The following is a 26,956-nucleotide window of genomic DNA, read 5'->3' as shown; positions in this document are numbered from 1 at the left end:
TCCTCTTCATTAACGGTATGGACCTCAAACATCCGGGGCCTTCGTTCAAACTTAACTGATCTCTCCATACAGGTTGCTTCTGTCAAACCAGACGTGATCTGCTTAACAGAAACTTTCCTCCTTTATGATGTCTCTGATTCCATAGTATCTCTCCCGGGCTACTCCCTCCTCCGGTATGATAGACCTGAGCCTCGTCCTGGAGGCGGGGTTGCTATCTTTATCAAAAACTCTCTTCCTCACTCGCCCTGCACTGCACTCTCTCCACCTCACCCCCAGGAATACCTCTGGCTACGGCTTCCCCTTCGCTCCCACCTCTTGTTCATATGTGTGTTGTACCGTCCACCAAACAGTGATGACTCCATCTACATCTCGCTGTCTGATGATATGGACCAACTTCTATCTACTCATCCCAACTCTCTCTTCCTCATATGTGGTGATTTCAACTGTCATCATGCCAGTTGGCTGGGTGTGGGTACCTCTCTCACCAGCCATGGCTCCTCAGCAAAGGACTTCTGCGACTCACTGGGACTGACACAATCTGTCAATTTCCCGACCCGGATCTCAGTCAACGGAACATCTTCTCTTCTGGACTTGGTTATGACTAACTTCCCTGAAAATGTCTGCTGCTCTTCTGCTCCGATCGGATCATCTGATCATGTCCTTGTTAAAGTGGACATCTCTCTGACCATCCTCAGGGAGCCTGCTCAGCGTCGACGAGTCTGGCATTTCACTCAGGCCAACTGGCACGGTCTTCAAGCAGCCATAAATCATCTGGACTGGTCTCCCATCTCTACCACCTCTGACATCAACTCATCCTGGGAATTCTTCCAAAGTAAATTGCTCTCTCTCATGCACAGATTTATCCCATCTCGTCTTCAGTTGTCATACCCTTCCTCCCGTCCATGGTACACGGAATCTTGTGGTGAGGCTGTTGCCCAGAAACAACTTGCCTTCGTCTCCTGGAAAGCAAATCCAACGGAAGGAAATCTCATTTCCTTTCACGAAGCCCGAAACAAGTGTGTGTCCACCCTCAGGAGAGCCAGGAAACAATATCTCTCCGTTCTCAAGACCGAACTCTCTTATCTGTCTCCCTCTTCCAAATGCTGGTGGCGCCTGGTCAAATCCGTTTCTGGTGTTTGTTCCCCCTCCATCCCCTCCCTTACCTCAAACGGCTACACAGCTGACTCCGCACGTGAAAAAGCTGAATGCCTCAACTCTGTGTTTGCCTCTAAATCTTGTGTCCCAAACCCATCCCTCTCTGTACCCACCATACCCAGTCGTACCCTGCTGCTCCTGGACTCCGTGTCCTTTCCTCCTGACAAGGTGGAAAAGTTTCTGTCAACCCTCGACTCTGATTCTGCAACTGGACCCGACGGCATCAGCCCACAGGTCCTAAAATCCTGCTCTGCTGCTCTATCTCACCCTCTCTCTGTTCTCTTCACCCTCTCTTTTGCTCAAGGTCAACTGCCATCTGCTTGGAAATCAGCCAACATCACCGCTTTGCACAAAAAAGGTGCAAAAACAGATCCTAGCAACTACAGACCAATCAGCCTTCTCCCAATTATCAGCAAAGTCATGGAATCCATCATTGCTTCGGATATGAAATCTTTCCTCTTCTCCAATGGCTTGATCTCTGATCATCAATTTGGTTTCAGACCAGGTCACTCTACTCTGGACATGCTGCTTCTGCTGTCTCAACAATGGATGGAGGTCCTCAATGCCAAACAGGAAATTAGAGCTGTCTCCCTCGACATATCACGTGCCTTCGACACGGTCTGGCACCCCGCTCTGCTCACCAAACTCTCCTCCTTTGGTATCCATGGAAATCTCCACGCATGGCTGGCGGACTTCCTCTCTAGTCGTCGTCAACGTGTGGCCCTGAATGGGTTTCTCTCATCTCCTCTTCCTGTTCAGGCTGGAGTTCCCCAAGGCAGTGTTCTGGGCCCCGTGCTTTTTCTGGTCTTCATCAATGATCTCTCTGACTCTCTCGAAAATCCTCTCTATCTCTTTGCTGATGACTCCACTCTCTACCGCTCCATTCCTCTTCCCTCAGATCGGCAGTCTGCTGCCTCCTCACTCTCTGAAGACCTGGACAAAATCACAGACTGGTCAAACAAGTGGAACATGTCTTTCAATCCTGACAAATCTCACACTCTTACTATGTCTCTCCGAAAAGATCGACTGGACAACCCTCCCATCTACTTTCTCAACAATCCTCTCCAAGAAGTTCTGTCGCTCAAGATTTTGGGTCTCACTATCTGCCATGATCTTTCTTGGGAAAACCACATTTCCAAGCTGGCCTCCAAAGCCAGTCGCCGACTGGGCATCCTCCGTCGTGCGAAGTCCTTCCTCGGCACACCTGAGCTCCTCACCACATACAAGGCTTTCATCCGCAGCTCAATGGAATACTGTTCTCCCCTATGGGCCGGTGCTCCTGCCTCACACCTAGCTCGGCTTCACGCTGTTGAAACCAAAGCTTTCAGAATTATTGGAATCTCCCGCGATGAAGCTATCTCTGAGGGCCTTTCACTCACTCACCGCAGGCAGGTAGGTGGTCTTTCTGTCTTCTACCGACTCCTCTCCGGCCTTGCACCCCCAGCTCTCTCTGTGCTCTGTCCCCCAAATATTCCTACAGGTCGCACAAGATCTGCCAGCAACCCTCTGATGGTTAAACTGCCGAAATCTCGGCTCTCTGCTCACCTTCACTCTTTCATTCCTCTTTTCTCCCGCCTCTGGAACAAACTCCCTCACTCCCTTCAATCCCACTCCTCCCTCCAGGTCTTTAAAACAGCTGTTCACCACCATCTCTTATCTTCCCCCATCCAAAACCTTGATCTTTTCTACCCCCGCTAATTCACCCCAGATCCAACTTGTTTGAAATTCCAACTTCTTTCCTGGAAGTCCTGGCAGTGTCCATATGTTTTATACCTCTCCCACCGCCCCCTTCCCACGCCCCCCCCCCCAAAGCCCTCGCCCTCTCTCAGATCTCTCGATGTCTCCATGTCTCTCGGTCCCTGCTCTCAAATGTTGTGTTTGTGTCCTTCCCCCTCTCTCCCCATCTTGTCTACCGCTCCCTATGTTATATGTTTTATGTGTCGGTTTGTCTTTCTGTGTGATTAATGTTCGCTCTTTCACGAGCCTCGACCTTGTATACAAAAAAAAAAAAAAAAAAAAAAAAATTCATGACGAACCTGAGGAGAGATGAACGCGCATTCATGACGTACCTGAGGAGAGATGATCGTGCATTCATGACGTACCTGAGGAGAGATGAACGCGCATTCATGACGAACCTGAGGAGAGATGAACGCGCATTCATGACGTACCTGAGGAGAGATGAACGCGCATTCATGACGTACCTGAGGAGAGATGAACGCGCATTCATGACGTACCTGGCGAGAGATGAACGCGCATTCATGACGTACCTGAGGAGAGATGAACGCGCATTCATGACGTACCTGAGAGATGAACGAGCATTCATGACGAACCTGAGGGATGAACGCGCATTCATGACGTACCTGAGAGATGAACGCGCATTCATGACGTACCTGAGGAGAGATGAACGCGCATTCATGACGTACCTGAGAGATGAACGCGTATTCATGACATAGTTGAGGAGAGATGAACGCTCATTCATGACGTACTTGAGGAGAGATGAACGCGCATTCATGACGTAGTTGAGGAGAGATGAACGCGCATTCATGACGTAGTTGAGGAGATATGAACGCGCATTCATGACGTACCTGAGAGACGAACGCGCATTCATGACGTACCTGAGAGACGAACGCGCATTCATGACGTACCTGAGGAGAGTTGAACGGGCATTCATGACGTACCTGAGGAGAGTTGAACGCGCATTCATGACGTACCGGAGGAGAGTTGAACGCGCATTCATGACGTACCTGAGGATCGTAGGCCTACCACGGATCATGTGTGTAATAGTATCTGGTGGAACTGCCCACCTGGTACACGAAGAGTATAAAGACAGGGTTTGGCAGTATGCTGAGTTTCGGAATGCTGAAGAAGAACATTTTGGCCTCCTCGATGAAGAAGAGCAATCTCAGCAAACCCAGACCTTCAGCAAGAAGGCCATGAATCTTAAAGCTTTCAAGGCCACTGTGGAGGAATACTTCACTAAACCGTTGCAGCCCAAGGCCGCAGATGATCTTCAGCTTGGGGACACTGCCTCAATAGTAAGCAAGAGATCTCATAAGTCCAATGCTTAAAGAGCCAGTTCACGCTCTCTATGCTCCAATGCTGAACTTTTACGCCATGAATCATGTCTCAGTTTCAAGGCCATGAATCTCAGCAATCGACTGGACTATCTCAAGAAAAGAGGCCTGTGTTTTGGATGTATGAGATGGGGTCACAGACGACGCGAATGCAAACATAAGAAGCAGTGCTCCACCTGTGGACGCTCTCACCCGACACTGCTCCATGACGATTCGCAGTCAACACCTGAGAAAGAAACAAAGGACATCCGTGATGACAAGGAGACCAAAGTCCAGATCACCACAGCACATCGTGTCCAGACTTGCGATGTTGCTCAGAACTGTTTTCATACTCTCATTGTCCCTGTTTTGCTTCACAGTAAGCACTGCACTAGGATGGGGTGTCGTTGGAATGATGCATCGTGAAGATACAAGTGACAACAACCATGCCAGTGGATTTGCAACCTTATCACATGAGAGACAGTGTCATTTTGCCTTTCGTACCCAAGTGAAGGAGATAACTCCCATCCAGGTCAGCAAGATGTTTGAGTTGGACTTTAGTGAAAGGGCCACGGATGAGAAGGTGTCTGTCGAAGATTGAAGATTTCTCCAAAAATGCAAGAAGGAATCCACTCAAAGGACGATGGCCATTTTGAAATGCCACAACCTCTAAAGACAGATAAGATCCAACTTCCAAACAATAAACTGATGGCAGTGAGACGACTTAACAAGTTGAAGGCAAAAATGATCAGATGCCCTGGATACCTGGATGACTACACTGTCGCCATGAAGGACATGATTGACAAGGGCTATGCTGAGAGGGTCCCGGAGAGTGAGCTTGCTCTCGACAATGGATATGTGTGGTACATACCCCAGTCCCCACCATGGTGTATATCACCAAAAGAAGCCTGGGAGGATAAGGATCGTCTTTGATTGCAGTGCAGAGTATGAAGGGGAAGTGCTCAACAGACACCTACTGCAAGGCCCTGATATGACCAATAATCTAGTTGGTGTTTTGTGCCACTTCCGCAAGGAACATGTGGCCTTCACTTGTGATATTGAGGCCATGTTTCACCAAGTCGGTGTTGATGAGAAGGACCGCAATCTACTGAGATTCTTATGGTGGGAAGACTGCCAACTGGACAATCCACCAGTGGTGTATCGTATGACTGTCCACCTCTTTGGTGCAACCTCCTCACCAGGATGTGCAAACTTTGCACTCAAGTCTGCTGCCGATTCATTTGAGAAGAGTTGTGGAAAGAAAGCTGCAGATTTCATCAAGAAGGACTTCTATGTTGACGACGGGTTGAAGTCGGTAGCATCAAGTGCTGAAGCCAGACAACTGATAGAAGACAGCAGGCGGCTATATGAGAAGGGAGGTTTCCATCTCCACAAGGACATCTCAAATGACAAAGTTGTTCTGAAGGCAATCCCCACTTCTGAGCGTGCCAAGGACGTTCAGAACATTGACATGTTTCCAGAAGATTTGCCTTTGGAGCGCACTCTAGGAGTACAGTGGTTTGTTCAATCTGACACTTTCCAATTTCGAGTTGAACTCCAAGATAAACCTCTCACTCGCCGTGGAATTCTGTCTACAGTCAGCTCCATATTTGACCTGCTTGGTCTTGTTGCCCCTTTACTGCTCGTGGGAAAACTCATTCTCCAAGAGTTGGGCCGTGAAAGACGTGACTGGGACGATCCAGTCTCTGAAAGCATCAAAGCCCAGTAGGAGAAATGGAGACATCACTTGTCTTTACTTGAGATTCCCCGATGCTACAAGCCAAAGGACTTTGATGATGTAAAATTAGCAGAACTACACCACTTCTCTGATGCCAGCTTGGATGGCTAAGGTCAGTGCAGTTATCTTCGATTGACAGATGCTAAAGGAAGAGTGAGCTCAACACTGGTTATGGGGAAATCGCGAGTGATTCCATCGAAACCGGTAACAGTACCTAGACTCGAGCTTACAGTGGCTGTCACCTCTGTGAAAGTGAGCAGCTTTCTCCTGAAGGAATTGGAATACAATAACATCACTCAGTTCTTCTATACTGACAGCAAAGTGATACTTGGGTATATCTCCAATGAAAGTAGACGATTCCATATCTTCGTTGCCAATCGTGTGCAGAAGATACGAGACTACACTTTGCCACAGGACTGGAGATATATTGATACCAACAGCAACCCAGCTGATCTTGCTTCCCGTGGTCTGTCAACCCAAGAATTGATTGACAGTAAGTTATGGTCGACTGGTCCAGAATTCCTTTCAACGACTGATATCCCACCACCTGCCGATGAATGTGTCCAGCTGACAACAGATGATCGTATCAGCGTTCAGTGTCCAGGCCACACCCTCTGGCTACACAAGTCTGATAGATAGATTTCAGTGTTTCTCCAGCTGGTTTTGCCCCAAGAGAGCCACAGCAGTGTGTCTTCGCTTTATTGAAAAATTTAGAAATCACAGCGTGAAGATGCCATCCAGAATTCCTGTTAACCACCAGGTGCTACTCGATGACAGGATGAAGATGTATGCTCCTGTCTCTGTGGCTGAAATGCAACAGGCAGAAGAAATGATTGTGAGACTGGTGCAGGCTCAGGCTTTCCCCAGGGAAATCTATATTCTGAGCAGATCTGGATCTAGCCATGATTCAAGTGATGGGAATCAATGCAGGTATAAGTCAGTCAGCAAGAGGAGCCCGCTATGCACGCTCGACCCATTTCTGAATAAAACCAGAATATTGAGAGTTGGTGGACGCATTAAGACAGCAGCGGTGCCAAGGGATGTCAAACATCCTATTCTGCTTCCACATCACAGCCATATCAGTAGCATCATCATCGACCATTATCATGTTGAGAGTGGTCACTCTGGTCGTGGCATGACATTGAATGGAATTCGTCAAGCTGGACTTTGGATAGTTGGAGCCAGAGCCGCTGTGACAATGCATGTGTTAAGATGTGTGACATGCCGGAAACGTCGAGGTGCTCCATGTGGGCAAAAGATGTCTGACCTACCACAAGACAGACTGGATCCAGCTCCACCTTTCACGTACAGTGCCATCGACTACTTTGTCCCATTTATCATCAAAGAAGGACGAAAGGAGCTTAAACGATGGGGAGTAATCTGCACTTGCATGGCATCACATGCCATTCATATTGAGACCTCCAACACCATGAGCACAGACTTCTTTATTAACGCTTATCGGAGATTCGTCTGCAGGAGGGGCCCATCAGACAGCTTTGATCGGACAGGGGCACCAATTTAATTGGAGGCAAGAGCGAATTGAATGCCGCCTTGGCTGAAATGGACAATACGAAAATTTCGCAAGAGTTACTCAAGAACAGTTGTGACTGGGTTGTTTTCAATATGAATGTTCCCCACGCCAGTCACATGGGAGAGGATGATTCGCTCTATCGGTTCTCCTACAGCAGCATGGACAGCAGTTGGATGACGAGCTGTTGAGAACTCTCATGATTGAGGCGGAGGCCATCGTGAATAGCCGGCCTCTCACTTACGTCGACATGAGGTCCCCAGATTCTCCTAAACCAATTACACCGAGTCAGCTGCTGACGCTGAAATCCAAGGTGGGTCTTCCTCCACCAGGCGTGTTTGTCACCAAGACCTATATTCTCGTCGCAGATGGCATCGTGTGCAGTACCTGGCCAATGACTTTTGGTCACGGTGGAAGTCTGAGTTTCTACCTACCCTGCAAGAACGAAAAAAGTGGACAAAACCCCAGAGGAGCCTCATTAAAGATGATATTGTCATGATGGTGGATGACTCACTACCAAGATGCCAATGGCCGTTGGCTTGTGTCATCGAGGCTTACCCTGGACAAGATGGACAGACCCTCAATAATTCAGTGTTTATCTGTATGCTTGTTTTCAGTTGATGATAATTTTGAATACCTCAGTTGTGGGTAATTGCATTTATTGCATCATTGTAACTGGTAGATTTGGGTTTATTGATTGTTTGAAGATAATTTGAAATGTCAACTTAGAGGAGCCATGTAACTGTTGTTTAAGCAAATATTATTATTATGACTTCCTGTGGTGGTTGGGCGCTGTATTAGCATTCTTGCACTTCCGCCTTCTTCCCGCCATACCGTTTTGTCCGCGACGAACGAAAGAATCGATCGGCTCCATTTTTGATGTTTTCTCTTTATTAAATACCCGACCCTTGGATAGAGGTAAACTGAATCTCAATTTATTGTTGAACCTCTTGAAGTAACTTTAGGCAAATTATTGTATTGTGTGGATGCAAATGTATCGTAGTAGGTTTTGTGTAAATCATATAGCAAGTTCGTTATGCCGCCATGATTAACGGCATCTACTGAATGGCTGTATTTGCCTTTTTCAGTTTTTACGTGAATTAAAGACACGTTTTTTGAAACCAAGACAAGTGTCGTGACCTCTGAGGATTATAGACATAAAGTGTGATAACCGCCACAACGTGCATTCATGACGTACCTGAGGAGAGTTCAACAGTCGATTCCTGGCGTTGCTGAGGAGGGTTGAAGACTGAGAGTGCATCATGGGAGATTCCAACGATATTGATAGCTTTGCATTCAACAGAATCCGAGATAGACGCACGTGATGCTGGAGGGCCTGGCCATAGCGGAGAGCGTTACTCCAATGAGTTATGGACAAAGGCCCTGTAGACCGAGTAGCTCCGATTTCCCAAGAAAGCTACATTGACGGACGATGCCCGGTCGACGGCTGGCTTTGGAGGCCGGTGTTGCTTCGTGGTGGGCCCAGCACCCGGGAAAGATCATGGCTGATGCCAAGCCGAGAAGTTTAAGAGACCGAACCTCTTCCTGTGGATGTCCAAGACAATCGGTGGGTTCGTTTTCCGATCATTCCAGAGCGAGGCTGAGGATGAGGGTGAGGTTGTGGGATTTTTTTCCCCAGAATTTTTCACCCCAGTTGATCCATGTAAGAAGAAATGGAATTGATTCATGCTAGAGGAAATGGAGATACAATGCTTTCAGAAAGTATTCATACCCCTTGACTTTTTCACATTTTGTTGTGTTACAACCAGAATTTAAAAAGGATTCAATTGAGATTTTTGCCCACTGATTTACACATAACATCTCATAATTTCAAAGTGGGTTTTTTTCTTTCAGAACTTTTTACAAAATAATTAAAAATGAAAAGCTGAAATGTATTCAACCCCTTTCTTATGACACTCCAAATCAAGCTCAGGTGCATCCAATTTCCTTTGATCATCCTTGAGATGTCTCTACAACTTGATTGGAATCTACCTGTGGCCAATTCTATTGAAAGGACAAGATTTAGAAAGAAACATACCTTTGTATATAAGGTCCCACAGTTGACAGTGCATGTCAGAGCAGAAACTCCACCGTGAAGTCCAAGGAACTATCCGTAGAACTCCGAGATAGAATTGTGAGGAGGCATCTATCTGGGGAAGGGTACAAAACAATTTCTAGAGTGTTGAAAGTTCCCAAGAGCACAGTGAGCTCCATCATTAGGAAATGGAGAGAATATGGAACGACCCAGACTCTCCCTCGAGCTGGCCATCCGACCAACCTGAGCAACCGGGCAAGGACATTGGTCACGGAGGTGATCAATAAATCTAATGACCACTCTGACTGAACTACAGAGTTCCTTGGCCGAGATGGGAGAACCTGCCGGATGGACAACAGTCTTGCAGCACTTCACAAATATAGGTTTTATGGGGAGAGTATGTAGACGGAACCCACTCTTGAGAAAAAGGCACATGAAAGCACACCTGGAGTTGGGCGTCTGACCAAACTGAGCATCCTGGCAAGAAGGACATGAAGAAGAAGGCTAATGTTATCTCTTACATGTGCCTCGATCTTGTATTCAAAAAAAGAAGAAAAAAACGGTTTTTTTGACAGAAATTGACCCTGGAGATCACTTTTGATAAGAGGCCTTCCAACAGTATGGAACTTGAGTCTACCTGAATCCCTGACATATGTGTTCTTGTGTAAGTTCAGCACTTTATTACCTCCGCCACCAATGAGCAGGACATCTCAAAAGGTTATGGACAGATTCGGACAAAACTTGGTGGACAGGATGTGTGTGTGACAAGGAAGAATTGATTAGATTTTGATGAAGATCCGGATCCAGATCAAGATATTAGAATTCTCTAAGTGATCTTCACGATTGAGTGACAGGGCCAGAAATGATATATATCAGGATATCTCAAACAGGTACGGATGAATTATGACAAAACATGGTGGATGAGTTGGGCAGGTGACAAGAACAAGCCCATTAGATTTTGGTTCTTCCGAATTCCGTTCGAGTTAGCTCACCTGGAGTTCCAGGGAGCTTATGGGATGGCGCGTCGTCAGTCCATGGACACTTGCAACTTCTTCTCCGAAACCGCTGATTGTATTGTGACCAAACTTGGCTCAAATGATATTTGTTATGTTGCAACTCGTGTTCACAGCATAAAATAAGTCGGAGTATAAGGCGGACTAAAGGAGGTCAAAGTGGGCCCAGGTTTGATTCCCCTAGAATATTCCCATAGAATTGCTTTCAGAATCATTGGAATCTCCCGCGATGAAGCCAACTCCGAGGCCCTTTCACTCACTCTTTCACTTTCTCGCTCACTCTTTTCCTTTCACCGCAGGCAGGTTGGTGGTCTTTCTGTCTTCTACCGACTCCTCTCCGGCCTTGCTCGCACAGCTCTATTTGTGCTCTGTCCCCCAAATATTCCTACAGGTCGCACAAGATCTGCCAGCAACCCTCTTATGGTTAAACTGCCAAAATCAAGACTCTCTGCTCACCTTCACTCCTTCATTCCTCCCGCCTCTGGAACAAACTCCGTCACTCTCTTCAATCCCACTCCTCCCTCCAGGTCTTTAAAACAGCTGTTCACCACCATCTCTTATCTTCCCCCATCCAAAACCTTGATCTTTTCTACCCCCGTTAATTCACCCCAGATCCACTTTTTTGAAATTCCGACTTATTTCCTGGAAGTCCTAGCAGTGTCCATGTGTTTTTTGCCTCCCACCCCCCCTACCCCCCTTCCCATGCCTCCTCCCCCCAAGCACTCTCCCTCCCACAGATCTCCCGATGTCCCTGTTCTCTGCTGTTGTACTTGTGTGCTTCCCTCTCTCTCCCCATCTTGTCTCCCGCTCCCTTTATTGTATGTTTTATGTGTCTGTCTTTTTGTGATTGATGTTAGCTCTTACATGAGCCTCGATCTTGTGTACAAAAACAATAAAAAATAATAATTTGCCTTCTTCTCTGAAACTATCACACACAATTTTGATGAAGCGTGGTCTACCTTCATCACCTGTGACGTACCAAAGATTGTTCGCGGCATTAAAAAAAATCTCGGTCTAAGGAAGTCTATGGGGGGGGGGGGGGGGGGGGAGAAGGGTCCCAGGGGCAATTATAATCCTAATATATATCCTTCATCTCGGTCGAAGGGTTGAGCTCCCCAAAGTAGGTATTTTGTTTCTTCTCCGAAACTACACACACGATTCCGACGTTGTTTTCGCATGCAGCCTGTGGCTGCTGGTTGCATCATTTCTCTGGAAGCACGTTTGTGCCGCTGATGCAGTGCCCCAATTACCGGTGAGCTGGTACTCAATTTGCCGACCTCGGAAGGATGACAGGCTGAGTCAACCCCCCCGGCATAGTTCTAGCAACCATCGAAATTGGTTAAACATAACGTGATACTGTTTAAAATACCTTTTGTTGGTGAAGTATAATCTTTTATTCTACTACCAGGTGAGCGCCCAGGGGTATTACCCCTATTTTTAAAATATATTTCTTGATGAACTTATCTTTTAGAATTCCTTATCTCTCTTGCTGGGTTTATTTGGCCTTCCAAATACACCTTTGGAAATACCTGTTTTCTCGTCTATTGCTCTCTGGGAATTACCTTTTTGGTGTAAAACTATTATTTTGAGTCTCGTCAAGTTTGATATTTTAGGCAAGGTGTGTGTTTAAATTACCTGCAAGAAATTACAAATTGGTGAAAAAAATGTGGTGTTCTCAAACTTTTGCACCATGCTATATGTGTATATCATTCAACATGGAGGAGGGAGGTAATGTTAGTGATACGTTTGTGTAGGTAAGCTAGTTACCCTTTGCTCGCGAAGCGAAAAGCGCGGTTAAGCATACATGTGCGTACGTGCGCCGTGTCTGCATTTTTAAAATTCATTTTCTCGGCAAACGTTGGTCCGATTGACACGAAATTTTCACCATAGAAGGGCCTCCTCCTGTAGAATATTTTAATGATTGTTATGACGTCATGAGTCACGTAGTACAGGCATTATCTTGAGAAAACTTCGCACCTCGATATCTCTGAAACCACTCCATGGACAAAATATTGAGACCTGGCTCATTGTCAACTACTCCCCATGGGGAATACGATAGGTTAATGTCATCTGTGCCTTCGTTATGACGTCATAATTCGACAAATACAACACTGATCCATCCGATCATTATGAAAAAAAATTCAGCAACTGTTGGTCTGATAAACGAAATTTTCACCAAAGGAGCGCCTCCTCCTTCAGAATATTTTAATGATAATCATGACGTCATAGGTCCTGTGTTGCAGGCGCCATTTTGGAAAAACCAAAAAATGTTGCACCTCTATATCTTCAAAACCGCTCTATGAAAAAACTTGAAACGTGGCTCATTGTAACTAATTCCATATGGGGAATAGGTGTTGTTGACGATGACGTCATTGGTGCCATAATTATGGTCATAATTCGACAGGGACAACGCTTCATCTGATCAGTTTGAAATTTATTGAGCGTGATCTATGCAACAATTATTTAGAGAATATAAATTTATGATGTCATCGCTCACGTGGTCTGGCAGCCATATTGGATGAAAGAAAAAAATATGTTTAAAAACAGAAGAGTTGGCTCACACCAAGTTGACTGCGCAGGGTAAGTATTTGTTGTGTCGTAAAGTATTCCAAGAATGAAGAATTCAGTAAGGTCCAACAGTTTTATTCAATCCAACATCGAACGCACGTCCGGTTCCCATTCTCTCCACGTTCCGTCCTCTACCCGGAACTCCTCCTCTTATTGGCCTGTATTAATCATTAAACAAGTATTAATCGACATGCAACAGTTTATCACAGCTTCTTTTTCTTACTCTCTAGGAACTTTCATAGTCATATTATGTGTCCAGACTGGAGGTCTGCGAACTCTGACATCATCCTCTGGAAACAACTGGGTGCTGAAGCGAGCCCGTAAGGGATTCGTTTGTAGCGAAACAGTCCCTCATGCGTAATGAAGGCAGTGAGGTCCCTGCTGTGCTCATGAAATACAACCTGGTGGTGCGCACTTTGCAGATCCAGTGTGGAGAAAGGTGTGCTGCCTCGCAGCTCGGCAAACATCTCCTCCTTATGCGGAAGAGGATATCCGTCAATCACCACCGATTTATTTGGTTTTCTTAAATCCACACATAGGCGAATCCCTCCGTTTTTCTTCATTGTCACAACAATTGGGGAAACCCACTCTGAAGATTCAATTGGCTCAATTACATCCAATTTAACGAGCGGCGCAGCTTTTGCACAGAAAGTGCAAAAGTGCAAAAATGCAAAAAAGTGCAAAAAGTGCAAAAGTGCAAAAAAAGTGCAAAAATGCGCAAAAGTGCAAAAAAGTGCAAAAGTGCAAAAAAGTGCAAAAATGCAAAAAAGTGCAAAAATGCAAAAGTGCAAAAAAGTGCAAAAGCATCTCTCACATAAAAACGCAAGCGGCGCAGCTTTTGCTGGACTGGAGTCACATTGGGTCGTATTTTAACGAGATGAATAAACCTCTTTGTGTCCTTTGTGCCCAGGGTGTCCTCCTTGCATTTGCCTGTAACATTTGCGGCTGGAGTTCGATTTGCCATGTTTTGGGTGGTAGAAGTGATGCTACCATTCAGCAATTGCATGTCGAGTGCAGCAACCAGGTCTCTGCCCAGAATGGCAGTGCCGCTCCGCACTATGTAGAATTCAGCAGGTGCACAGTGATTCTCGAAAGTCACATCAGTATGCAGGCAACCCCGCACAGGAATCGGGTTTCTCAGGTAGCTAACCAGGTGTACTTTTGGCTCAGTCAGTGACACATTATTGAAACATTGCATGTAGACAGATTCAGGAAGTATGGATATTGATCGATTCTGAATCTGTATTATGTAATGGGTGAATATCAAATTGCGGTAGATTTTGGATATTTAAAATCCCCCAAAAAAATATGTTAAATTTAGAAAAAAAAATTCTTATAATGATGCAAAAATGATTAAGAAGAAACACTATACCCATGCGAAAACTGTTTGAAGTAAATTTATTAAATGCCAGAGATAATAAGAAGCAATGCGCAATACATTTTGTCCCCTCTGTTACGGTCAAGGGTGATATTGCAACTTATACTAAAATACTTGCTCATTTCTACAATTGTGCACAAACATGAGGCAATAAGTCCTCTTATCATATGTGGAACTTTTCGTTGTAATAATCATTGATGGTGGTGTATAATATTGCAATTAATATCTAGCGTATCCTGTCTGTACCACACAGTGCTAGCTATATTCAAAATTTGGTCCTTAAATACAAGAACAGTTTTAATTTTGTGAATACATCCAAAACTTGTATAGTTGCAGGAGTGGAATAGAACAGATGCAATGGTAGAAATGAGTGCAGGTTCAGAAATATATCCATTTTTGCATGCAGTAACAGAGGGGACACCAAGTAACAGTGGGGACCAACAGTAACAGAAGGGACATCAAATTGATCCACATGACAATAGAAAGAAATGAAATGCATAATGTGGACAAGAATCATTATTGTAGTTGATGGAACTCTTCATGAGAAGTGGCATTGAATTGCATGCCAAATTGAGGGATTGATTTGGAGATGTCTGAGGGTCACTTTTTCCGGTGGTGGTATTTCACATATGAAGTTATCCTTATTGTACCAACATATATCATCCAACATGGGCCAAAAAAATCTGTTCTTGCCGACTTTATGCATGCATTTCACTTCAAGATCTTCATGGTCTTCATCAATGACAATTCCAGGATATGGTCGACCATCATAGCTCACCACAACATACTTGTTAAGTAGTGAGATATCAGTTGAATCAGTAAGACTCTTCAGCACACCATCTGGCACACTCTCTGATTCAGGATCTGGCACACTCTCGATAGAACTTGTATTGATGATTAATGTTCAGGTAATGACGCTTAAACTGCTGGAGCTGACTGGTGCATTGGTCAATGAGATCACTGACAGGTCCACTGATGGTTGTCTTCACAGTTGTTGTCACAGATTTGGAAGCTTCTTTGATAACACGTGTTTCTTTTATAGTCTTCCACTGCAGCCAAGTTGTTTGCTCATTTGGATCATCCATAACAAATTCTAGGTTCTTGCATGTTCTGCACTCTCCATACATGCAGCTCTGAGATTCTGTGTTGCAGGATATGCTATGAACAATAGTGTCCATGTTATCTGTTGAGAGAATCTTCAGAGTTTTCAGCTTAGACAAGGTAAGTTGTGTATTTTCATGTATCTTGCACAGACATGTTTGCCTATCCTTTTCAGTAGGTGTGACTATCCAGTATGGTTTTAGTCTGCAAAAGAGAGAATAACTGATGGATGAAGTTGGGTTCTCTGCGAGAAATCTCGAATGAATATTCTTTCTGGTGTCATTGAGTAGGCGCTTTTGGAGCTTCTTCTTCTTTCTGGTGACAGTGTTTTTCTTGCCAGTTGTCATCCTACTGTTGTAATCCAGGGCATAGAAATCTTCAACTTTCTTCTTGTACAGGACAGCAATAGTTGCACTTCTGCACCTATGGAAGCTGCTATCATTTTGGTCATTTTGAGGTTTTGGCCACCGTTTGGCAGAGAATCCAAGTTGTTGCTGCATATAGCTGCGAAGGCGGTACTTCTTTGCCACAGCTCCTGTAAACAACCGACAGTAAGCTTGCTTCAGTCTCTCTTGTTTTGTTGATTTGTATTTCCGTCGTATTTCGTCCACCAGCACGTTATGGAAAATCAGGGTCTTTTTCACAGCTGATGTGCTTGCCATTCTTAATAGGCACATTGCCTTTGCTCTTGGAGACTCAACGGTTATTTTTCGCCTGAGTCGCTCCCATCTTTTTCTGTATTTGTCAGCTTGTCGAGTCTGGTATTCAAGTTTGTCGGCCATTTCATCCATTTCTTTCAGTATCTTTTCTTTATTTCGTCTTCGTCTTCGCTCTCCAGTTGATCGTTGTGAGGAGGTCACACCCTCTATGATTTCTGTAGGTGAACCTGGCGGAGTTACCAGCTTGTCCAAAGTTCGTGCTCGTTCCTTCTCTAATTTTCTGTTCTTTGCTCGCCTCAACTTCCATTCTCTCCTTAACTTCCGAGCAGCCCTGTCACTCAACTCACTCACCAACTTAACCTTCCCCGTCTCCTTCCTCTTCTGCCATTGTAGCTTTTCCTTCTTCAAGTATTCTTCTCTCCTCACAGGATCACGATCTCTTCTCTGCCGGTACTGCCTCTGCTTCTCAGCTGCGCTTAGTGGCATACCTGAAACAAATAATGTATTTATGATGAGCACTTAGTGGCGTGTGAACATTCTCTTGAGTTTAGGAAGTGACACGGCACTGTGACGGAAGTGGGCGTGGTCAGAGTTCCACATGTCAATATTTAGGTGAGTAAAATACTGACGGCATACAGTATAATGCAATAAGGTGATTTAAACTATTAAGATTAAGAAAACAAAAATAATTGTACAAGATAGTAACCCTAATAAAATATAGTTACATTCATATACATATGAGACAGCTGCCGTCCCTTCATTGGGCGGTGTATATGAAACAGCTACCATTCCTTCATTGGGATGTATATTGTATATATTGTTGCGGATATGGGATTTGGCCTCCATATCCGCTTGTAAATATTCCCCTATTTCCCCAATACCCCCCAACTATCCCCAATCCCCCATTCCCTAGTCCCATTGTCTGTAAACAACACTCTGTAGAACCGACCTTCCCCTTTTTCCCCCATTAAATGTCGTGCCCAGGTCCACCGCATCTCACGTAGACAACTTTCGGACATCTTGCTAGTTATTCTTAGTCTATGTCAGTTAAGGACTCGTTTCCATTAATTCTGACTCTTCGTTGCACCAGAATGTGATTGTATGGCACCAGTAGTGAGTTTAGGACCTCCCCATACCTCCTCCCATCTTCCTCATGAAACCACAACAACAACAACAACTACAACAACAGCGCGCGGGGAGTGTGCGTCCTCACTCCGGCTTGGTTAGCCGCCATTGCCCAGGTGCTCCGGCGGGGTTACCACGAAGGGGCTGACTGTCGGCCCCTCGTCAAGGGCGGAGCCCGGTAACCCCCAGCACCCAATAAGAAGCGGCGGGCCGATTCCATCTGGGGCGGAGCTAACGAGCCGAGGGCGTGTCACTCCCCGCTGGATATACGCAGCCACTTACCGGAGGTGACGAGAGATGCGCCCCCAGCTTGGAAAGAGAAGTCGCCACCTCCGAGCGCTGAGAGACCTCACGCATCTCTGGACCGGACCAGGTCGATTCTGCCCCTGAGCCAAGGTGCACCTTGAGCCTCGACTACCTGCCCTTCCTTGCCATCAATCCCTGTGTGAGTCAGTTTTGTCCTGTTTATCTGTGGTCTGTCGGGGCTACTATAAGACCGTGGTTAAGTGCCTACCTTCCTATGCTGTCCCTCTTGTCCTTGTAATCTCAACGTTCCGAAATATTATATCCTCCTCCGGAGGTCTTGAGAACTGTACCCCTGGTGTCGTGTCATTTAACCCAGCCGTTGTGTCCTTTCCTCAATTGATTTAGCGTAGCGCGACTCGGCCAACGTTCGAGTATAATCGGGTAAACTGTGCAGACGCGGTCATACCAAACCGCTCGGTAAACCAACATCCAAAACCGCGTCTGTAACATTTGGTGTCAGGAGTGGGATTCGGACCTGGGACTAAATTTGTTAGGCACAAATTTTGGTACACCAATTGTACCATTAGGGTAACATTTGGTGTAAGGGAAGTGGGATTCGATCCGGAGCGCGTTTCACGTGCTCGAAATTATAACGGCGAAATTTGATTTTGTTTTACGAAAATAAAAACCCGAATTTTGAAAGTCGCGCTATGGCAGACCAAGACGGCTGGGTTCCGGTAGAGGAGAGTGAGGCAGGGTCGATCCAGGACCAAATTGAGGGACATGAGGAGAGCGAAGCAGTAAGGGTAGCAGACGCACAAAATGGCGGCCTCGCACACATGGTTATTGTGGCGCCAAATTTAGCCGCGCCCGTGACCGTAGCAGCGCCGCCGATGGATTGGGGCCTATTTATGGAACAAATAAAGGCGCTCATGGTCCAGACAAGTGAAGACCTGAGGAGTGACTTGGGAAACCAAATGGGGGTAATGGGGAATCGGATGGATGCTCAGAGTGAGCAAATGAGGGCTGATAGTGAGCGATTAGAGGGCCAAATGGGGGTAATGAGGGACGAAGCGAGGGGTACCGGTGAGGGGTTAGACAATAATTTTAAGGGATTAGACAAGAAATTTGGGAAATTAGACAATAGATTAGGGGAAATACAGGAGGGGTTAACGGGGGTAGAAAATAGAATGGCTGCCCAGGAGAATCAGATAGAGGGAGTGAAAAATGGGTTAGAGGGGTGAGAAAACAGTATGGAAGGCAAATTGAGGGACATGAGGGACCAAGCGGAAAGGGAAGTTAAACAAATGGGGCAGCAGATAGAGGGGGTCAGAATGGGGGTAGAAACCAAACTGGATGCTCACAGGGAGGAAATGGAGCAGATGAGGGTGGCATCTGGGCAGGAGATGCAAGTGATGGGAGAGGAGATCAGAAGAGGGGTGAGTGAGGAGGTCGGAGGAGTGCGCGAGGAGGTGAGGCACTGTAAGGAGCACATGGAGAAGGAGGTGAGAAAGGGGACTGTAAAATTGCAAGGGGGCATAGAGGCCCTGACGCAGGAGGTGGAACAGCTGACGGAGGGACAAAAAGGACTAACGGAGCAGGTTCAAAGGAACACTGCGGTATTAGGAGGGTTAAAAGCGACACAGAAAGAACTGAAAGATGACTTGATAGCGACGAAGAGGGAATGTCAGATGGTACGTGAGGGACTGACAACGAGGTTGGACGAGGTGACAGAGGTAATAGAGACGAAGGACCGGCAGGTGAGGACGCACATGGAAACGGTCAAGGTAGCCTTGGAGGACGAGCTTGAGGAGACGTACCGGGGAATAAAAGAGGTGAAGCAGAAATTAGAAGAAGTGGAAGAAGGGGTGAGCGAAATTAAGAAGCGACGGAGAGGGGATAAGAAAGAGATAAAAGAGGAGATAAAAGAATTGGTCCGAAGTCTGTGTTTGGATCGTGATGATGTGCTCATTAACCGGATGAGGGATTCGCAGGTGATGGAGGAGAAGCGAAGAGGAAGAGGACCCGGTGTAAGTGGTGACCAATATGGTCGTGCGTATGATGCGCCAGGGGATTTAATGAGCTTGGGGGTCGAGATGGACCCGGGTGTTCGTGAGAGGCCGTTGGTGAAGTGTGCGACAGGTCTGGTGTGCGAAAAAGGAGGTGTGCGAGAAAGTCCGACTCTGGGGTGTGTGAGGAAAAAGTGCGTGCCAAGGAGTGAGGGTGCTGGCGAGAGTGAGTCGGTCGTAGCGCGTGTGCGAGGGAGCACATGGAAGCGCGGTGTGGTAAGTGTTACAGAGGGTGTGACGGGAGAGTGTGCGCAAGAGTGTGCGCGAGAAAGGTGTGTAACGGACAGGTGCATGGGGAAAGAGTGCGCTGTCAAGAGTGAAGGAGAATGCACGCCTGTGGTGAGTGTTACAGAGGGTGTGACGGGAGAGTGTGCGCGAGAAAGGTGTGTAACGGACAGGTGCATGAGGAAAGAGTGCGCTGTCGGGAGTAAGGGTGAGTGCGTTGTCAAGAGTGGTGGTGAGAGTAGTGAGAGTGACAAGGAGCGTGAGTTGGTTGTGACAGGTGAGAAAGAAAGCACACCTCGAATGGTAGAGCGCGAGTGGGAATGCACGCTGGAATTGGTAGTGAGGCACGTGGTTGGGTGTGCGAGTGAGAGCACACCTGTGATTGTCACAGAGGAGGTGACCGAGGAGGGGGCGCGAAGAGGTGTGTTGGTCAGGTGTGTGACCAAGGCTGTGAGTGGAATGAGAGTACCGAGGTGTGTAAGGAAAGGTACGAGGAGCATGGGAACGGCTGGATGTGTGAGCAAGGAACGGGCTGCGGGGTGTAAGCATGCAGGTGAAGCATCGACGTTAAACGGAGCAGCGGTTAGAACGACTTATAGCCGAATCGGGCCCTCGGTGCGTGCCGGGCCTCGCGTGGAACGGCCGCGTCCGTGCTCCACTAGGCGGAGCGGGCAGCTGGATAGGAAGGATCGTCATGGCGACCACGTTTTGTTGAGACGTGCCGGCAGGTCGAGATCGGGACATTGGATGGCTCCACGCCGAGATGGTGCGTGGGATCTCGGCCCGGGTAAACCTCCTTCCCTGCACCGAATGCGGGACGTATCCAGCCGCTGGCACCAAACAACCCGCATTCATTGCTCGGCTTTACGAAGCCGGGCTTTGGACAGGAATTGGCGCACCGAGAGGCATTAGTGAGTAGACTGTGTGATGAGGATAGTGTTTTGGCCCCAAAATTAGAGAAAAACAAAATTTGATGATTGGCAAAGGATTGGCAGTAATGATTGGCAGATGATGAGTAGTGATTGGCAAATTTTTGATTTGTTGAAATTTGATGTGCAAAATTGGTAGTGAGCGATGGGCCCGGTGGGTAAGGGTGGCATCCCTGCCACCCTTCCCATGGTGGGGCAAATGCGCAATAGCTTATGGGGTGTATGGCAGTGAAAACTAGCCCGGGTGGGTTAGGATATTGATAGGGCCCTAGAAGATGACATTAGGTAACGTTAAGGTTAGTTAGTGACTGATACCTGTAGTGGGGACGCAGGTAGATTAGTGTGGATTATAATGACGAGGGAGCGCAAAAGTTTAAAGGGACGACTGGGAAGCGCAAGTTTCAGAGGGGAGTAGTTAGCTGAGATGATGCCGTGTGTGTGAGAACTGGACAGGTGTGTGGAGCAGTGTGGAGCAGTGTGGAGCAGTGTATGAGTAGTGAGTGTTGTGGATCAGCGCGAATGCGCTTGGGGAGAGAAGGGTGCAGGTGGCACCAGGTGTGAGAGCACAGGTGTGCAAGTGCAGGTGTGTGGAATATATGGAGCAGAGAATGACTGGTGTGGAGAGAGTTGGAGTAAGTGGTACGGAGTGGTGTGCATGGTGCGAAGGTGTGGATGGGGGAAGAGTGGACCCCTTTCACGAGTACCCGGGGCGGGTAGTGTAAGTGTTAGGTAGAGGGTATAGGTAAATTGTGGTTGGATATTGGCATTTGTGGTGCGGTTGCAGAATGGTATTGCGGATGGGTGCATTAGTGTTGTGGAAATGGCTGGGCGTGTAGCCTGTTAGTGTGTGTAGTTGGTTGGGCACTCCACCACTGTGAGGATGTCGGCCAGGTGAGGCCGCAGGTGGGCTCTGGGAGCCGGTAGTTGTGGATGGGGCCCGAGGATCCGGAGGACGGACCCGGGTAGCCCAGTGCCAGAGAGGGCACCGAGTGGGGAGAGCGCCAGAGGGCCTTCCCCAGGTAGTTAGGTTAGGGTGAGGAGCAGGTAAGCTCGGAGGCAACTGCAGTGGTGGAGGTGTGCAGGTGGGTAGACCGGCTAGGAGAGCTACACGTCGCAGCCCAGAAATTGTGCAAGGGCACCGAGAGATGAATCGGGGGAGTGAGACCCCAAATTGAAAAGCACCACAGTTTGGTCAATGGGAATTGGTTTTTAGAACCCATAGTGTAAGAGGGCCAATGGTTTGGCAGGAGAAAGACCCCGGGTAATGTAAAGTTGTTAAAGTCATTTAGGAAATAGTTAGGATTGATGAACCTGTCGCACCATACGCAGCCACTTACCTGTGGTGATGATGACTCCACACCTGTGTTTTCTTTGTTCTGTGTTGCAGGAAGTAAGGATTGCTGTGTGGATTTGTGAGACGCATCACGACGTGGATGAGACATTGGGGTGATTCCATCTCTCCCTCCTTAGGAGGGACTGATGATGAATTGGTGATGGCAAATTATGATGTTGAGTTGGAGATGGCAAATTTTGATGAGAGTTGAAAATGGCAAATTTGATTGGTTAGGAGGGAGAGAAGACGAATTTGGTTTATGGGAGGAACGGGGAAGACAGTAGGGACGTTTGTTGATTTGTAAAGTAGATGTTTATGGGTAGTGTTGTGTTTTGTGGATACAGTAAGGGGTAAGGGAGGGGCCATGTAGGTTACCTGGTGGGGGGGGGGGCATACGGTAGGAACGTACCTGTCTCACCTGGTTCCCATGTGCCCCTAGTGTGCATTACCTAATGTTGCGTGCACTTTTGCGCCCTTACCACCTTACTCACTTGTCTTCTTCTTTTGTCTCCCACCTCCGAGGATCTGGCTTTGGGGCAGAGAGAGAGGAGAGAGAGGTGCTGGCTCCGCAGTTGTGGGCCTGCACTTTCGCTGCTTGCTGCCGGGATCGATACACCATATGGACCGCAATTTTTGTGGCCGCCCACCATGGACCGCAGTTCTTTTGCGGCCAAGCACCACCCATTGATGGACCTCTGGGTCAACGTGGCACCTATGCCAAACAGGTGAACCACTAATAGTTGGCCCCCTGACGGCCACAATAAAGAAATGGACGCGGTTGGCGCCTTTCTTTATTTCGAAAGAAGCAAGAAGGCCAAGTGCACCACACGAAGGCAAGACCAGCGGCAGAACATCGGCCGGCTGCGACACCACCGGTGACTATAAACACTTTATTGGTGCACCGGATGGTGCTGACTGTGTGATGGGGTGGTGCTTTTGGTGCTTGGATGGGGTGCTCTGCACATTATTAAAGGCCGTAAGGCCACAGAGCACTCGTGGGTTGGTGTATCGATGCTGGCATGCGTGCTCTCTCTATGCATAACATCTGCATGTGTTCCTCCAAAAACAGGTCCTGGATCGTAGTGTAAATATCAGCGTAGTCTTATGTAAATAATGCTCCCTACCGGCTGTATGTTTAGTTTGAGAATTCTTTCCGCGATTCGGTTATCCTGTGGGTGTGTTTCTGTGAGGAGAAGGGTGCAACGTCGCAGGGGGACATATTTACTCATTTGTGAACATCTGTAAAACTGTCGCACTCAGGGTAGAGTTAATAGTAGAGGGAACTACATCTGAGTGCCACACTAACGTAGGTAAAAATTTATTGGGTCGGGACGCCCCGAGGGTAGAGAAGGGTGCAATGTTGCGGATATGGGATTTGGCCTCCATATCCGCTTGTAAATATTCCCCTATTTCCCCAATACTCCCCAACTATCCCCAATCCCCCATTCCCTAGTCCCATTGTCTGTAAACAACACTCTGTAGAACCGACCTTCCCCTTTTTCCCCCATTAAATGTCGTGCCCAGGTCCACCGCATCTCACGTAGACAACTTTCGGACATCTTGCTAGTTATTCTTAGCCTATGTCAGTTAAGGACTCGTTTCCATTAATTCTGACTCTTCGTTGCACCAGAATGTGATTGTATGGCACCAGTAGTGAGTTTAGGACCTCCCCATACCTCCTCCCATCTTCCTCATGAAACCACAACAACAACAACAACTACAACAACAGCGCGCGGGGAGTGTGCGTCCTCACTCCGGCTTGGTTAGCCGCCATTGCCCAGGTGCTCCGGCGGGGTTACCACGAAGGGGCTGACTGTCGGCCCCTCGTCAAGGGCGGAGCCCGGTAACCCCCAGCACCCAATAAGAAGCGGCGGGCCGATTCCATCTAGGGCGGAGCTAACGAGCCGAGGGCGTGTCACTCCCCGCTGGATATACGCAGCCACTTACCGGAGGTGACGAGAGATGCGCCCCCAGCTTGGAAAGAGAAGTCGCCACCTCCGAGCGCTGAGAGACCTCACGCATCTCTGGACCGGACCGGGTCGATTCTGCCCCTGAGCCAAGGTGCACCTTGAGCCTCGACTACCTGCCCTTCCTTGCCATCAATCCCTGTGTGAGTCAGTTTTGTCCTGTTTATCTGTGGTCTGTCGGGGCTACTATAAGACCGTGGTTAAGTGCCTACCTTCCTATGCTGTCCCACTTGTCCTTGTAATCTCAACGTTCCGAAATATTATAACCTCCTCCAGAGGTCTTGAGAACTGTACCCCTGGTGTCGTGTCATTTAACCCAGCCGTTGTGTCCTTTCCTCAATTGATTTAGCGTAGCGCGACTCGGCCAACGTTCGAGTATAATCGGGTAAACTGTGCAGACGCGGTCATACCAAACCGCTCGGTAAACCAACATCCAAAACCGCGTCTGTAACAATATATTACATTCTCGGGAAATATTACAATCATGAGCTTGCAAAATCATTAATTACTTAATTATGTCCCCACTGTTAGGCTTGGTCCCCCCCGTTACCGAAAATCAAGTAACAGAGAGGACAGTAACAGCGGAGACATTTCATGCACACAAATCTCACTGATTCCATTATTAATTCCCAAATTATCGCCCAATCACTCCCATGCCTCAATGAACTATTCTGTAATATAGTTGCGTGATTAGTGTTTTCGAATGTTTTAGCTATCTATAATTCCAGTAATCTCTGTGTGTATGTGTGTGTGTTTGTCTGTGACCGCTGTTTCTCGACAACCACGGGTCCGATATACTTGAAACTTGCCAGGTATATTGCTGGGGACCCGAGGATGTGCCTTTTCAAGGTTTGAAATTAATCGGACAAGTGGTTCCCAAGGTATGGTCACCGTACTCGCAAGCCATTCGCTTTGGCTTTGCGAATGGACCAAACCATTTCATGTAAATAGAGGGGGGGGGGGGGGGGTTCTACCGTACTCGCAAGCCGTTCGCTTTGGCTTTGCGAATGGACCAAACCATTTCATGTAAATAGAGGGGGGGGTTCTGTGGTCGTTACTGCCACGTGGTTTCAAAGTTTTTTTTTGTTGTTGTTGTTTGCACGCATGTTTTTTTGCACCCACGTACGGGCACGCCCTAGTCTATCTATAATTCCAGTAATCTCTGTGTGTATGTGTGTGTGTCTGTGTGTGTGTGTGTGTGTTTGTCTGTGACCGCTGTTTCTCGACAACCACGGGTCCGATCTAATTGAAACTTGCCAGATATATTGCTGGGGACCTGAGGATGTGCCTTTTCAAGGTTTGAAATTAATCGGACAAGTGGTTCCCAAGGTATGGTCACCGTACTCGCAAGCCGTTCGCTTTGGCTTTGCGAATGGACCAAACCATTTCATGTAAATAGAGGGGGGGGTTCTACCGTACTCGCAAGCCGTTCGCTTTGGCTTTGCGAATGGACCAAACCATTTCATGTAAATAGAGGGGGGGGGGTTCTGTGGTCGTTACTGCCACGTGGTTTCAAAGTTTTTTTTTGTTGTTGTTGTTTGCACGCATGTTTTTTTGCACCCACGTACGGGCACGCCCTAGTATTTATAAATGATGAATGTATAACAGTGTGGACAATTTCTGTTTGACGTGCAATACTCACCAACTTATTATTGAAAAAAATTTCCTCAATCACTTCTTTGTTCAACTTTTTTCTTCCATGCTGGAAATGAGAACTTATATGCTGCAAACTGTACTGGACACATTAATGAAATATGGTAAAATCACAGGCTGGCTTTATTGGACAGGGTAACAGGGGGGACTTCAACTCAGGGACATGTGCATTTCGGTTCAGTGATGAATATAAGGAGGTCACAAATTAGCTTATTTCGTCAGCACATTGTACAATACAAATCACTTGGTGAAACAGGGGCTTAATATTTTCTCAACACATTGTTTACTGCGGATAAATGAAGTAACTTTCTGAAAATGTTCGTCTCGGACAGAGATATTTCATAGGTACACAGACTTTGAAATTTTTTTTCACACAAAAAATTAAATCCCAGATGTGAATTTCAACCATCATATCGTTAACTAATGTTTAATTAACCTGTACACAACAAAAAATAAGGACAATATTATCAGTAACAGCATTTAAACGGAAGATTAGTCCTTCGGACACAAAATCTACCGCAATTTGATAATCACCCATATATCCTTCATCTCGGTCGAAGGGTTGAGCTCCCCAAAGTAGGTATTTTGTTTCTTCTCCGAAACTACACACACGATTCCGACGTTGTTTTCGCATGCAGCCTGTGGCTGCTGGTTGCATCATTTCTCTGGAAGCACGTTTGTGCCGCTGATGCAGTGCCCCAATTACCGGTGAGCTGGTACTCAATTTGCCGACCTCGGAAGGATGACAGGCTGAGTCAACCCCCCCGGCATAGTTCTAGCAACCATCGAAATTGGTTAAACATAACGTGATACTGTTTAAAATACCTTTTGTTGGTGAAGTATAATCTTTTATTCTACTACCAGGTGAGCGCCCAGGGGTATTACCCCTATTTTTAAAATATATTTCTTGATGAACTTATCTTTTAGAATTCCTTATCTCTCTTGCTGGGTTTATTTGGCCTTCCAAATACACCTTTGGAAATACCTGTTTTCTCGTCTATTGCTCTCTGGGAATTACCTTTTTGGTGTAAAACTATTATTTTGAGTCTCGTCAAGTTTGATATTTTAGGCAAGGTGTGTGTTTAAATTACCTGCAAGAAATTACAAATTGGTGAAAAAAATGTGGTGTTCTCAAACTTTTGCACCATGCTATATGTGTATATCATTCAACATGGAGGAGG

The sequence above is a fragment of the Myxine glutinosa genome, chromosome 5 (assembly GCF_964187855.1).
Source record: "Myxine glutinosa chromosome 5, kmMyxGlut1.1, whole genome shotgun sequence".
In the NCBI taxonomy this organism is placed as follows: Eukaryota; Metazoa; Chordata; class Myxini; order Myxiniformes; family Myxinidae; genus Myxine; species Myxine glutinosa.
Note: the sequence above shows the minus strand (reverse complement) of the source record.